The sequence below is a fragment of the Artemia franciscana genome, chromosome 5 (genome assembly GCF_032884065.1).
Source record: "Artemia franciscana chromosome 5, ASM3288406v1, whole genome shotgun sequence".
Taxonomy (NCBI): Eukaryota; Metazoa; Arthropoda; class Branchiopoda; order Anostraca; family Artemiidae; genus Artemia; species Artemia franciscana.
Window position 1 is genome coordinate 45,154,634 of NC_088867.1, and position 16,110 is coordinate 45,170,743.

General features: G+C 35.2%; 1 protein-coding gene and 1 long non-coding RNA gene across 4 annotated transcripts in view; one reads left to right on the top strand and one right to left on the bottom strand.

Moving 5' to 3' along the window:
* Positions 1–16,110, bottom strand: part of LOC136027479 (microphthalmia-associated transcription factor-like) — a 225,660-nt gene that overhangs the window by 103,653 nt on the left and 105,897 nt on the right. The gene's annotated exons all lie outside the window — the stretch shown is intronic.
* The window catches only part of LOC136027480 (uncharacterized), a 30,608-nt gene continuing 18,238 nt past the window's right edge, over positions 3,741–16,110 (top strand). The window contains exons 1-2 of the long non-coding RNA XR_010617608.1: positions 3,741–3,861; positions 10,972–11,096. This is a non-coding gene — a long non-coding RNA (uncharacterized LOC136027480). The remainder of the gene's footprint in view (positions 3,862–10,971; positions 11,097–16,110) is intronic.

A 16,110-nucleotide genomic window follows, 5' to 3' on the forward strand; every position in this document is an offset into this window, starting at 1 on the left:
ATTTTCCCTCCATGGGTAATGTGGTACTCGTGCCACCTTACAGCCACCACGCCCAAGTTTTGTCGAGAGGTGATTAATGCTAATGAAATAACCGGTTTTTAAGCCCCTCGGGTGAACTTCATTCAGTTTGAGATCTGTGCTGATAAAAAATAGTGTCTGACCATGGATTAGAATAATAATTTGGGACTTGCCAAGGATTGAACAAGAGGCAATTAGACTTTTCTAGTATAAGGGGGAGTTGCCTAAAACAAAACAGTATGTCAATGGACAGAGCATGACTTTCTACTCTTTCGATAAAGATCCTATTTAAAAGTATAGAGAATGTGGGGTTCCGCAAAGTGGAGGAATAAACGACACCGATATACATCCCGCCATCATTTAAAAGCATATCTAGCAGAGTACATGGGGCGGGTGGCAGTAACGGTAGAAGGCAGTGCTTATTTCAATCGCGATTCTTAGTGACATTCCTGCATTGTGGGCGCATATTTCTGAGTCTTAGGTCTCATAGTTTTGTTGATAAAGCATTCTATTTTCATCTTATTTTGTTTTATTTCATGAGCATTAACCAAACTTCGCTTTTCGACAGAACTTTAGTGTGGTGGCTATAAGATACAAGTACCGGTAGGGCCATTTAAAAGATGGTACATTTATCGATACAATATGACAATATCAAAGATGTTAAAGCACGGCAAGGCATGCTTTAATTGATCTTTGGGCCTGACTTCAGTACACCTTAGTCGTAAGTGTACGCATAGCGCAAAAAAACATATTAATAAGCAGCTGGTGACACCACAGAAAAAGTCTAAGAAGTATGTTTGTGCAATAACGGAGCAAAAGTATCCAAAAACAACTGATACCAATCTATTTTTCTACAGGGAAAAAGGGCACCTAAAAGGGCTTTGGTCGGCCTTAAGTCGTGCCTTTTTCAGGTACACTCAGTGAAGTGGCAAGATAACTCTCCTGCTTTCCCTGCTTTTTATTGTGCTCGTCTCTACAGCCCCAATAATGGCAACTATTGCAAAATTTCAGAGCATTGCTGCTTAAAGTTTCATTAGTAGCTCTCCCGAAGTTTACACTGCTTACAGCCTATAAGGCTGAGTACCTTTAAAACCAAAGGTAAGAGAAGAAGAATTGGTTTAAATTCAGGAAAGTTCTTGGAAAAGGGCAGGCACAGACGAATTTTTTTTGCCAGGCGGTGTACGTATCCAGAAAACACCATTACAGGCAAATTGTATTGGTAAGATGCGACATTACAGAAAATATTGTAAAAATCTTAATGTTTTTATGTGAAGATTCGTACTTAAGCACTGTTCGGAATTTTCACAGCAGTAAATTACGAAATATAATATGAGAAGGGAGCTATTTCTAAAATACAACTAGAACATCATTTATACTTTATTAAGTCACTTAGCATTTTGAAAAACACGCATAAAAATCGAACAATCTGGGAAATGTTGAAAATTACGGCATGGCCAAGAAGCCCCCTCCCTCTTACGCAAATTTCTGCAGCTACCATTTGAGTATTATTCGAAATATCCTATTCATTTAGTAGAAGTGTTAACGATAAAATCTTAGCATTATATTTCAAACTGAGATGCAGTATAATGGCTAGGTTTTGAATGTCACTTACTTAATTGTCTAACAGGTAGGATTCTTATGCCATAGATGCTATCTTTATATATTTGTGACAGATTTAAACATTAGGAAAGGACTTGACCGAAAGCAACATCTGGATTTTCTTGTTCCTCAGCCCTGTCCTCATTTCGAATCTTCAGGTTAAAGCCCTGTTTTCATTTGGCATTGTACGGGGGTAACAGAGAGCTAACCAGACAACAAAAATGATAATTTTTTTTCAACAAAGCACAAAAAATCAGCTGTTTCATTTGTCATTTTGTCCGTAAAACAGCGAATGAAAATAGGACTTGCCACTTCCTAGTAGGCCTACGCTTATACATTAGATGTTAAGCGTTAGACGTATGTAAAAGTTTCTCCCAGTATTTCAGGACCGTTCGTGTACTAAGGATAACCTTTCTGTGTAAAAAATAAAAACAGCGTTTTCTTGGCAAGTGTTTTAAATATGCTATTTTTTCAATCATGTATGATCGAAGACACAAAACTATTCAGCTAAATATTTATTAGCATGTAAGATGAAATTGGATGAGCTTTAGCGTCCATACCAAGTAAATTATTCATTAAATCGAGCTAAAACATTCAGCATTGAAAATAAACAAAATCTTAAAACCAGCAATTCTTGAATAATACTGCTTATTTTTCTTAAGGTCTAGACTAGAGATACGTAGCATTTTCTTCAGCATTTATATGTTTACATGTAAAAAAAGATAAGCTGAATTTATCTCACAGATAATAGAGAATTTTTGGTGATTTTTTTAAGTGTGTACTTGAAAAACAGAATATTCATAACTTTCACAAAAAACCAGCATTTTTAAGTATATGATATCGAAAACAATGCAAAAATAGACGAAATAGATGGAACACATGAATCGATTAAAAAAAGATAGATGAAGATAGCTGAAAATGAGGTAAAACATGACGAGCTTCATGTTCTATAGTAATTCTCCCTCGTGTTCATGTTACAAAATATTCAGTATGCTATTGCTGAATCTAGGTAAAAAAAGAAATAAAAAACGAAACAAAAAAAAACGAAAAATGAGGACGAGAAATGTTGAAAAAAAGTGAAAGAATTTCTGGATTCAATGGAGCTGTAAAAAATGCCAGTATAGACAAAACACCCGTTTTTTAGTTTGAATGGTTCATCTGCACAGCCCTTTCCTCTTGTGCGAGTTTTAACTGCACCCAAAGTAATAAAACTGTCAAAATCTAACATTTTTAGACTGCGTCGACAAATCATTAGATACATTAGATGTTAAGCGTTAGACGTATGTAAAAGTTTCTCCCAGTGTTTCAGGACCGTTCGTGTACTAAGGATAACCTTTCTGTGTAAAAAATAAAAACAGCGTTTTCTTGGCAAGTGTTTTAAATATGCTATTTTTTCAATCATGTATGATCGAAGACACAAAACTATTCAGCTAAATATTTATTAGCATGTAAGATGAAATTGGATGAGCTTTAGCGTCCATACCAAGTAAATTATTCATTAAATCGAGCTAAAACATTCGAAATATAATATGAGAAGGGAGCTATTTCTAAAATGCAACTAGAACATCATTTATACTTTATTAAGTCACTTAGCATTTTGAAAAACACGCATAAAAATCGAACAATCTGGGAAATGTTGAAAATTACGGCATGGCCAAGAAGCCCCCTCCCTCTTACGCAAATTTCTGCAGCTACCATTTGAGTATTATTCGAAATATCCTATTCATTTAGTAGAAGTGTTAACGATAAAATCTTAGCATTATATTTCAAACTGAGATGCAGTATAATGGCTAGGTTTTGAATGTCACTTACTTAATTGTCTAACAGGTAGGATTCTTATGCCATAGACGCTATCTTTATAAATTTGTGACAGATTTAAACATTAGGAAAGGACTTGACCGAAAGCAACATCTGGATTTTCTTGTTCCTCAGCCCTGTCCTCATTTCGAATCTTCAGGTTAAAGCCCTGTTTTCATTTGGCATTGTACGGGGGTAACAGAGAGCTAACCAGACAACAAAAATGATAATTTTTTTTCAACAAAGCACAAAAAATCAGCTGTTTCATTTGTCATTTTGTCCGTAAAACAGCGAATGAAAATAGGACTTGCCACTTCCTAGTAGGCCTACGCTTATACATTAGATGTTAAGCGTTAGACGTATGTAAAAGTTTCTCCCAGTGTTTCAGGACCGTTCGTGTACTAAGGATAACCTTTCTGTGTAAAAAATAAAAACAGCGTTTTCTTGGCAAGTGTTTTAAATATGCTATTTTTTCAATCATGTATGATCGAAGACACAAAACTATTCAGCTAAATATTTATTAGCATGTAAGATGAAATTGGATGAGCTTTAGCGTCCATACCAAGTAAATTATTCATTAAATCGAGCTAAAACATTCAGCATTGAAAATAAACAAAATCTTAAAACCAGCAATTCTTGAATAATACTGCTTATTTTTCTTAAGGTCTAGACTAGAGATACGTAGCATTTTCTTCAGCATTTATATGTTTACATGTAAAAAAAGATAAGCTGAATTTATCTCACAGATAATAGAGAATTTTTGGTGATTTTTTTAAGTGTGTACTTGAAAAACAGAATATTCATAACTTTCACAAAAAACCAGCATTTTTAAGTATATGATATCGAAAACAATGCAAAAATAGACGAAATAGATGGAACACATGAATCGATTAAAAAAAGATAGATGAAGATAGCTGAAAATGAGGTAAAACATGACGAGCTTCATGTTCTATAGTAATTCTCCCTCGTGTTCATGTTACAAAATATTCAGTATGCTATTGCTGAATCTAGGTAAAAAAAGAAATAAAAAACGAAACAAAAAAAAAGGGAAAATGAGGACGAGAAATGTTGAAAAAAAGTGAAAGAATTTCTGGATTCAATGGAGCTGTAAAAAATGCCAGTATAGACAAAACACCCGTTTTTTAGTTTGAATGGTTCATCTGCACAGCCCTTTCCTCTTTTGCGAGTTTTAACTGCACCCAAAGTATTAAAACTGTCAAAATCTAACATTTTTAGACTGCGTCGACAAATCTAGAAAACTCAAGATAAAAAGATTAAAATGGAGTGTTTGTCTATTTCTTAGTCTCAGCAACAAAATTTTTTTTTTTATTAAATCGGGAAATACCACTTGTTTGATATAAGCAATTACGCGATCGGTAGCCCAGATTTTCAAAATACTTGGTCAACATATGCTAAAAGATTAAGCTAAAAAAAAAAATTATGGTAATTATCAAAATTGAACTCAAGGTCAATTTTTGCCCAAAATCTAGTAACAGAAAAGTAAAAAGAAAATGAAAATGTCTACTGCTTATCCTAAAAATGTTACCCAAAATTTTGAAAGACTAGGACTCCGAAAACACATAAAAAGAATCTGAAGTGTACACTAATTTTAAATATGCATAATCAAACAATTTAGAACTTACCCACCACAGTTTATCATCACAAGAAGATTCAAAAAACATACAAAAATGCACCCCCCCCCTAAAAAAGTTCAAAATTGATGAAAATTAACCATGAAATTTAACATGTCTCATAATTTGAAAATTCAGGTTTCAAGTTTCTACCTACAAAAATTCTTTATTTCGTATTTTCTCCCAGAGGGAAGGTTCGGAAAGTTTTTCATTATAATCAATTTTCCACAAAAGTGATCGTATCGAACAGACAGTTAATTTGGTAGAGGGTTTATCGAATATAGATTGTAGTTCCACGACCTTTTCAAACAGTTCGTGGTAACGAACTGTAGTAAGGAGCAACCCGGCTCAATAGTAAACGAAACTCCAAAAAACGGAATTTTGATGCTAAAAGATACATCAAAAGGATCAAATTTTTATGCTGATTCTAAATATATACGTTTCATCAAATTTAGTCTTTGTCGTCAAAAGTTACGAGCCTGAGAACATTTGCCTTATTTTGGAAAATAGGGGGGAACCCTAAAAGTCATAGAATCTTAACGAAAATCACACCATCGCATTTGGCGTATCAGAGAACCCATTACCGAAAATTTCAAGCTCCTATCTACAAAAATGTGGAATTCCGTATTTTTTTTGCCAGAAGAAAAATCATGGATGCGTGTTTATTTATTTTTTTTTTTCTTTTCCCCAGGGGTCATTGTATTGACCAATTGGTCCTAGAATGTTGCAAGAGGGCTCATTCTAACAGAAATGAAAACTTCTAGTGCCCTTTTTAAGTGACAAAAAATTGGAGGGCATCTAGGCCCTCTCCCACGCTCATTTTTTTTCCAAAGTCAACGGATCAAAATTTTGATATAGCCATTTTGTTCCGTAAAGTCGAAAACCATAATAACTATGTCTTTGGGAATGACGTACTCCCCAAAATCTTGGGGAGGGGCTGTAAGTTACTAACTTTGACCAGTGTTTACATAAAGTAATGGTTATTGGGAAGTGTACAGACGTTTTCAGGGGGATTCTTTTGTTTTGGCGGCTGGGGCTGAGGGGAGAGAGCTATGTGGGAGGATCTTTTCTTGGAGGATATTTTCTCCCCTCCGCAATCCCTCGCTCTTTACATTAAAGTGTGACTCTTTGCCACAATTCTACTTTTTAAAACAATTAAAAGCTTTAGCGTAAAGAGCGAGGGATTGCAGAGGGGACAACCCATTTCATATACGGAGTAATTTCTGTTCGTTTCAAGTTTTAATGTCACTTCTTACTTTCAGTTAAAAAAAACTAGTTATTTTTTTATTTAATTAGATGTCAAAAGAGATTGCGTTACATTCAAATGTCCATTTTTGCCATTATGCGCTACACAACATTCATGTCGGTCTAGACAGGGTCGAAAATTTTTAGATATACAATTCGCTTAGGACTACCTAAAAGACTACCTCCTAGTCTCAGCGACTACAACTCCATGTCAGTGGGTATCTGTCCCTAAGCAAACATGCTGTCCAGTAACCAATACATCCAGTACCACTAAGGTTTATGCAGTATGCATGGTTATCCACAAACAATCAGGGGGGGGGGGCTTAATGAGATCTCTCTTTGGAGAGGGATATCATTAGGCCTCAAAACTATTTTTAAGCCTGAATCTTAAATCCTTTCACGAATGGACCACCAGATAAATTTTGAGGGGTGATTTAACCCTTGACTTGGCTCTGTTTGGGGGAATATATTTTAAATAGTGCCCCAATTGGGCACTAAGAAAGGTATCAACTCCTCTCTTATTGCAAGAACCATTAAAGGGGGCTGGATGGGACCTGCGGGGTTTGATGGGAAGCCAGCCTCCCCTGTATTTAAGGAAGCCCTATTTTGTTGTGAAAAGCAAAAATATCTAAATACGGCCTTATTTTGGAAGTATATTTATGGAAGAACTTCTTATGTCAGCAAACTCTCGCTCTGTCACAATCATTTGAATTACACGTCGAAGTTATACTCTGTCAAGTGAGTCTTGGTCTGTCTGATTATAAACTCATTTTCATTAGAATTGGAAATCATTTTCAAACAGTTTAGAGGGGAGGCAAGCAGACTCCGTATTTTCAATTGAGGGGAGGGAAGGATTAAATAAGTGTTGAATAGATAAAAACAGTCTTGCGAGGACCCAAGCTACCGACAGTCACAAGCGGAAAAAAGCATTTGCGTAGAATAAATGAACTCTTCGCTGGGATTTTATGCTTGAGGAGGTGAAGGAGGCGAGAGAAAAGAAAAACCAGGTATTTTGTAGTGAAAAATTCGTTATCCTCTAAAATGCAAGTCAAACTTCCGGAGAAGCTGAGGGATGGTACCATCATAAAATCTAATAACTTGTTCTATTATTTAGTGGTCTAAATAATAGACTGAATTAAACAGCAACACAGTCGGTTTTAATAGGTAGTTGCAAAATTATTAGCGCATGTATTATGGGCAAGGATTTGCCAATATGTTTTGCATGAAATAGCCAGCAATTTAGGGCTGTCCAAATCGGCTAAAAAAGGAAATGCCAAAATTGGGTATAAGAACCTTTCATCAGTTTCGCGGTGTTTAGCCAACTTAAAGAAAATAATGAAGAAGACACGACTTCACTCAGTAATTGCGGACAATACCTCAACCCCTCCGGAAGCCTCACTTGCATTTTAGAGTGTTTTACACTTCAGATTCTTTTGACAGGGTTCCAGATTCTTAGTCTTTCAAACTTTTAGACAACATTTGGGATAAGCAGTAGACGTTTTTATTTTCATTTTACTTTTCTGTTAGTAGATTCTGGGCAAAAATTAAGCTTGAATTCAATTCTGATAATTACCATAATTTTTTTGAACTTAATCTTTTAGCATAAATCTTGACCATGTTTTTTGAAAAATTAGGCAACCGATCTCGTAATTGCTTATATCAAACAAGTGGTATTTCCTGATTTAATAAAAAAAAAAATTGTTGCTGACACTAAGAAATAGAAAAACACTCCAATTCAATTTTTTTATCTTGAGTTGTCTAGATCTGTCTACGCAGTCTGGAAATTCTAGATTTTGACAGTTTTATTGCTTTGGGCGCAGTTAAAACTCTCACAAGAGGAAAGGGCTGTGCAGAAGCACCACTCAAACTAAAAGAACGGATATTTGTCTATATTGGCACATTTTACAGCCCCATTGAATCCAGAAATTCCTTCACTCTTCTTCAATATTTCTTGCCCTTATTTTTTTGTTTCTTAGACCTAGATTCAGCAATAGCATACTGAATATTTTGTAACATGAACACGAGGAAGTATTGCTATAGAACCTGAAGTTCATCATGTTTTACCTCATTTCTAGCTATCTTCATCTATCTCTTTTTCATTCTTTCTTTTTTATTTTTTTTCAATTTTGTAGGGTCGGGTAGAGTAAATTTAGAGTGTGCCTTTGCCGAACCAATGGAGGACAGTATAGCATTAATATCGCTGAATCAATTTGAAACCTGTTGGAAAATTACCCCTGATAGAAGTGTTCTATTAGACTTGTCACCATGAACATAAATCAAATAATCAAAACATTCAATTTGGATCCCCACATGTCCAAACACAAATCATATTGTATACCCTCAGATTTCATCGACCATATTCAAAGCGTCAACAGTGCCCTTACCATTCTGAACTGTATGTGCATGTTTCACAGGGCCAAGAATATGAAATATTTTGATCCTCTTGGCCTAACGTATTCATTCTTCACGCCTCATATTAAAAAGTTTCGTGAGCAAAGTAGAAAATCTATTATTCAAAATTGAAAGTGAGAGCAAGATTTATCAAACAAAAGCCGTGGTTTTCATGCACTACTACATTTTGTTTTTCGATGTCGCGGATGTACTTACAGTGAATTTCTCAGCATTTATTTTAGACAATACTTGATTGAACGACTTTCTAGTTGAAAATACTCTTTCCTACCTGTATAACATAAATTTCAGTGCCCTCAGAGTGAAATACTTTAAAATTTTGGTGAATTTGTTTAGTAATAAAACTCGTATGCACAATAAAACGCCTGTGTCCTTTAGATTTCTTTTTCCACGGTTATAGGGCTTCCACGATTTCTTTTTCCATAGGTTACCATCGGTAATGATAAGCGTCGGCAGCTCATCAGGATTCAATTTGTTTTCATTTTGGCATAACAGGTCAGGGTAGCATTTTCTACAGTATAATGTTATTTTATTTTTATTATATCTTCTTTTGAAGTCAGTAATACTATTTTTATTCATATTACAAATTTACGTAGTTCAAGTTGCTTATTTGAAGTAATGTCACACAGGAAATTCCCATATGAAGAATCACTTTCTGTAACAGGCCAATAAAAATCAGTAGGTTTATAATCATAGTAGCCAGTATCTTCACAGCAATGTTGCAAGAATCAGACTCTCTTATTATTCCAGCAATTAAAGCATAGACCAGGCTCTTCCATTCAAAACAATTTAAAACCACAAAGATGCCAATCTCTCAAAAATAAACTGAAATCACGATTAGGGTTATTTGCAATCATGCCAGGGTAAGTATTCTCTCAATGATCACACTTATCATAGTGATAATTGGAGTGTGGGAAACCTCATGTTTGAGAGTTAAAAATATCTTCAAAACCAGAATTATTGTCTTTAATTTGCGCTGCAGATCTTCTATACAATTTACATAGACTGCATAATCTACACTGCTCATAATAGTCATCAACAATAGCACAATTGTCATTAATACGTCAGTAAATTGAGTAAGTGCATCTGGGCAGCGACAGAAAAGTTTCATACAATAGTCCAAAGACGAAAAATTCTTTTTAATTATAAAGTTAATCATTCTCTGAGTAAATATCTTCCTGTGAAGAGATAACTCATTGAAAATCATATTCTAGAATCAAACATTTTTCAAAAATCACTTGATTCCTTATTAATTTTTGTTTCTCAAGTCCCGGCATTTTCAATCTTGACACTCTTACTACCGATTATAGACTAACAAAGAATGAAGGTTCTTTATCGCTGGTAAAATACCGAACAAACTCAGTCCTTTTTATAACTTGATTCAGATCGTTGCCTTCAATAAAATTGAGCTAGTAAAATATCCAACAAACTCAGTCCTTTTTATAGCTTGATTCAGATCGTTGTCTTCAATATATTTCACTGAAGCATTTAATCTGTCTTGTAATCTTTGTATATGTGTTATGTTCACTTTTGCTGCAAATTATATCTGTTGTTCCAACGAATTTTCTTAATGATATTACCTATCGTGCAAACGTCTCTTCCCATTCTAGGGTTAGCCTCCTGCCCCTTGTAATTTTTACCGCTACGTTAGGTACTCTAGGTTTCATTTCACTATTGCTAGCACCATCAATATCGAATAGAGTAAAAGAATCTATTACTAAGTAATATGCCAAGAATAATATCCTCGATGTTGACACGCTGAATTTTTTTCAATACTGAGGTGAGTGAGCCTTAAGATTTAACACCTCATGGATCGTTGTCCTTCAAAGCCAAATTCTTCTGGATTATAAAGGTCCACCGGTACCAAAAGAGTCACGTAAGATTATGCCATCTTCAGATGTAAATATTGGACAATGGTCAATTTTTTGTACAACCGGGACTCCCCAGCTTGACTAGTGGACTCTAAGTAACCCTATTATGTAGCATACACCTGCAACTTGAAGAAAATTAATAGAACCTGTGTCTTGAAGAAGTTTTTTTTTAAAAAGGTGTCTAGATCGAAGTTCGAATGGGTGCTGTGTCGTTGGACCTCAAAAGCATACACTAATTATATTTATGTTTAAATCTTTTCTCGAAAATGGTATCATTTTTTTTAAATTGCCATATAACCGTTTTCTGGCGTGAAAAACAACTTGATAGGTTACAAATTTTCGACAGAAGTTTGTAAATTACAACACCAAAAATTCCAAATTTCAGATGTTTTTTTTCCTAGATTCTGACCTGGTCCGGCCATTGAGACGCCTTACACCAGAAGAAAACCATGTCTTTTCCAAGGGACCAAACTTTTACTTGCCTCAAGCACGAGTAAATGTCTCAGAGATAGTCTTCAGTGTAGAGGTGGGTATATTTGGTTCAAGAGGTATTGCGGAAAACCTAGACCTACTTCGAGCAGAGGTTATTAGGAATGTTCTTGACTTCACTCCGTATTCCTCTAATTCAAAAAATCGGGAAACACAATTTCTCAAAAATTTAACAAAATACCCAGACATTACTATCACCAGGCTTGACAGGGGGAATGAAATTTTTATCCTTGATAAAATCTCACATAACAAAAAGTTACGGATAAGTTATCCGACATTTACACTTATAAACCTAATGATTCAGGCTTCTTCGACAAGACCACCTGTGAAGTACGAAAAGAGCTAGGAATTCTACAAACTGAAAGACTTATTGCTCCACAAATGTACGAAATATTTTATCCTAAAGAGTGCTTCAATCCTAAATTATATGGTGTTCCGAAATCCACAAAGATGGAATTCCTATATGCCCAATTTAGGCTTCTTATAGTTCTCCAGCTTCCAGTCTGGGAAAATGGTTATCTACAATTTTTAGTCCTCTTAAGTCAAACCAAACTTCTAACATTAATAAAAGAAAGACACAACTTTGGAGAGTTTTGATGCCATTTCTGTGTATACTGCTTGTGATATCAGAAAGTGTGAATTGGCCCTCCAAAAGAAACTAGAAGCCAATATTGAAAAATGGACAATAAAACATTAGATATCGAAACCATTATATGTCTTGTTCGTCCTTGCAATAGATGTTCCTTATATTTTTGGTAAAATAATAAATTTTCACCCACATTTTGGGTCTTCCAATGGGTCCGAGCCTCTTACCTTTTTTGGCCACTTTTTGCATAGACCTCTGCTTTGAATACTTTTCCCCTGAAACACCGTCTCTGGGGCCAGTTTGTCGATGATGTTATCTATGTGTGGAATCATGGAGAGATAGAGTTTAACACTTTGTTTTTACTCATCTGAACACTTTAGATTCTAACCATCAGCACTATGATGTTATTTCCGTGTGGAATCATGGAGAGATAGAACTTGACACTTTTTTGACTCTTCTTAACACTTTAGATTCTAACCTTCAGTTCACATTAGAACTAGAAGATAATCATAAATTGACTTTTCTAGACGACATAATCTTCAATAAATCTCTCAGCCTTGAATATTTCATTTACAGAAAACCTACACATAAGGACAGGTATTTGCAATTCTCTTGCATAAAAAGAGGAGTAATTATATTTTTAGTCAATCGTGTAATAAGAATATGATTGAAAGCTCATATAATCCCAGAATTGAATTATCTGAAGGACATTTTGTTTTCCATTGGATATCCCATCAAGTTACTGGAATACATCATAGAAAACGAAGTGCATCATCACCACAACCTCCAACAGATATCATCCCTTTAATGTGCAATAAGAAAGTCGTTACTGTTTTATCCTACTTTCCCAAATTAAGTGGCAAAGAATTCTAAAAAAACAAAAAACATAACTTAAATGTCACCTTCAAAAATTCCAATAAAATTCAGAGCTATTTTAACAGCGGCAAAGATAAAACGAGCTCCATTTTGAGCAGTGGTGCTTATAGGGTCCCCTGTCCTTGTGGTTGTTTGTATTTTGGAAGAACCCACCAGCAATTGGGGGAGAGTTTGTTGGAACAGAAGTCCTCTATGACAAAGCTAAGGAGCTAGGCCAAAGGCCAGAGACTTTTGATTCCACCTTAGCTCAACATGTGTATGACAATCCACACCATTTCATATTATTTGACAACACTTCCATTATTGCCCCCGTTAAAGGTTTCATACAAGTTTTTAGAGAGGTAGTTGAGATAAAAAAAACACATTCACCGAAAGGTAGCTCTCAATAGAGACACTGGAGAAAGCTATTTAAGCCCCGTTGATAGTGAACTAGTTAATTCTGATCGGCTTTTACATAAATCAACAAATCATATTTTGCAACCTAACCTAATCTGTGATGGTGTCTTACCTTGGAAGCGATTAACTTTTAAAAACACTATATAAATAAAGAAATTAAATTACTATTCAGCATTGTATTTTTATTCAGTTAACTTTTCACCGTTACATTGAGAAGGTCGTCATATTTTATTTCTTGTGTTTGCTTTAAGGTTTTTTTTATATTATCCTTTGATATTTATTAGTAATTTTTACTTTATTATCGTGTACTGAGGACGGTTAAGCGGAGGTCTTGACCGAAATATTTGCACTACACACTACGGTTTTCACTGGCTCCTATTATCCTCGTTTCTCTCTTCTCTACTGTTTTTTTCGTTTCTTTAACTTTTAAGGAATTGATTTTTTTTAGAAAATGGCAGCTCTTTATAGCACCTCCAATCCGACATATCTGGTAACATATAATAAACACTGATTCAAATGCAAAAACTGAATAATTTTCCGTTAAACACTATATGCCGCCTGTTTAATTTGGTTTTATTCCCATTTCTCTCTACATTAAAGAAAATGAATTCTGAAACACATCTAAAATATGAGTTTTCCACTATTTTTGACTAATTTGCCACATACCATCGCCAGTCCTTGTGTGTTCACCGGAAAAGCATGAGAGACTACTAGAGGTCTCCTTGTAAATTTATCCCAGTTAGCACAACACTTTTCATCATTTACCTTTAAGTCTGGGCGCATCTCTAAAGTTGATTGTCGATAATTATTTAATTATCTGCTATTTTTCTCGTAGCAAACCGTCATATATTATGAAATTGTGGCCCCTTTAGCCTGTTATCGTCATTGCATATAAGTTTTATTGTATGAATACTAGGGTCTTAAGCAGTTTAGTGATAGTGGACAGTATTAAAGAAAATAAGAGAAATCGAATTGGTCCATAAAAGTGGAAACGATAAGGTAGAGGGAGGACAGCGGGCGTGAACTGAGAGAGGTCAAAAATGATTCCCCCCTTTTTGAAATACATGTTGGAAAATACATTTTGTTGGTATTTTCATTGATAAACGCACTTTTCGGTATTTTCATTTAAAAAAATTAAAAAACGCATAATTTTCCGCCTAGATTCTAAAAGATAAATGTTATTTCCTCCGCCACGTCGTTCCGGGAATTGAAGCCACTAGTGCGCAAAAAAATTAGGCAAGTGACCTAATCACGATCTCCGGTTCGTACAGTAATGAGTCACAGTGAAGAAAAAGGTGGAGGATATTAGAGACTTGACCCAGCGGATCAAAGCAGAGGAGATCAAAATCACAAAAAAGCAAATGTTTTTGCCAAAAGGTGGCCCAAATTCTCCTAATGCAATCTTAAAGGTATTCATGGCAATGCATTCATCATAATCAAGATCTATCCTAGCCGAGTGGTTAGCGCACTGAACTTGCAATGTCATGTACTTCAGGGCTAGGGCTCGAGTCCTGGTGTTTTCGACAATTTGCTTTGGGGCAAAGATTAGTGGCGTGACTTTGTATGTTCAGCAAGAGTCGACCAAGCTCTAGGTGGGTAACTGGAAAAGCCTGAAGAAGGTTGACAGGAATGGGGGTGCTAAGGTACAGGACGACTAGTGTCGGCTAGTCCTCAGTCCCCATGGCACGTCCTTGCTGAAAGGCCATGAAACAGAGATCAGCACCGACGGTTTGGACTATGAAATCCAGTGCCATTTCTTTACCTTACCTTTCGCAAAAGTGTTAGAATTTACTTCCATTATGGACTGCCTTGCATTTACATAGCTGGAATTCGAAGTATTGAATAATTTCATGCATTATCTCATATATGAAAAAAAAATATTTGTGCAGAGACTTTCATTACTAGAATAAGGGCATTAGGGGTTAGAAAGAAAGAGTGCCCTCACCTTTCTACTTCTATTTTGACTACTTCTACTACTACTGCTAATAGCTTACTGCAGCACAAAAGCTGAGCACGCCCCTCCTCCGACTCAATCTATTCAAAGATTCACTATTTCCCCACAATGAAAAATATCCAGCTTCATAAATACGTCTTAAAGCGTGGAAGCTCCTAGGTAGTACATTGACACACATTTGTTTTATCAAAAATCAATCACAAAAATGTTAGGTAATAATTAAAAATATGTGACAATATAAATTACAGCAGCATAAAAATACATGGCAATCCCATTTAGGCTTAAGCAACTCGGCTGTAGTTCAAAACTAGCTAATTATATCAGCACTACTTGACCTAGCTTCCCTTGTCCCTTCAGCAATTTAGCAAATATTGTCTCCGCTTTGTCCCTCAATGGTGTGGATATTTTGCCCTTCTGTTCAACAATGCCCCTCATTGATACTTATGTATTTTATATTCTAATAAAATTGCATATGTTATTATGACTTAAAAAAGAAAGTGTTTCCCGATAAATGAAAATTCCCAAATATTTCTATCAAATAAAGAAATAAATATTCAAACTTATCTGTATTCTTTAAGTGAATGTCTCAAGAAACTTTCCACATTTTATTACTCCACAAAGATGAACTTGTCATAAAATGTAAAAGCTTTTTCTCTTCCGAGTCAGACAGCAAAAACTTAAAACCATTCAGTTATATTTGTTATTTACTATTTTTCACTTCGGCAGTAAAAGCGACACTTTTTTTTAGCAGAACTAAATGAAAATGTTACTGATCCGTCATGTGATCTAAGAAACCTGTTGTTCTTGCAAAGATCCAACATTTCGAGATACGTACCCATTATACCTTAATGAATTCAGATAGGGTTTCCCACTAGGTCCAAGGTCTGTTTCAGACGTTTTACTGAGCGTGCCGGGAAAACAATAGCTGTAAATAATAAATAAGAAATAGTTATAAATTTCCCAAAAATATCAAAAATATCGAGCCCCTGATTCATAAGTTGCATCTCTAGAAGCCAATTCAACTAGCTTCATAAATACCTTCTCACTCGAATACAAAAGCAAACCTGCTCAAAAAAGGCCGCGTGGCGAATTTTGGTCACCAAGTTTAGAATTGTCCATGTTTTTTCCAGTCACTAAATGATAATTAAAAACCATCAATGCATCTAATCTAGCACTTTTCTGTGGTGTTTATCCATAGATTAACTTGCATCCCCTCTCCCAGGGATTGTGGGGGAGTAA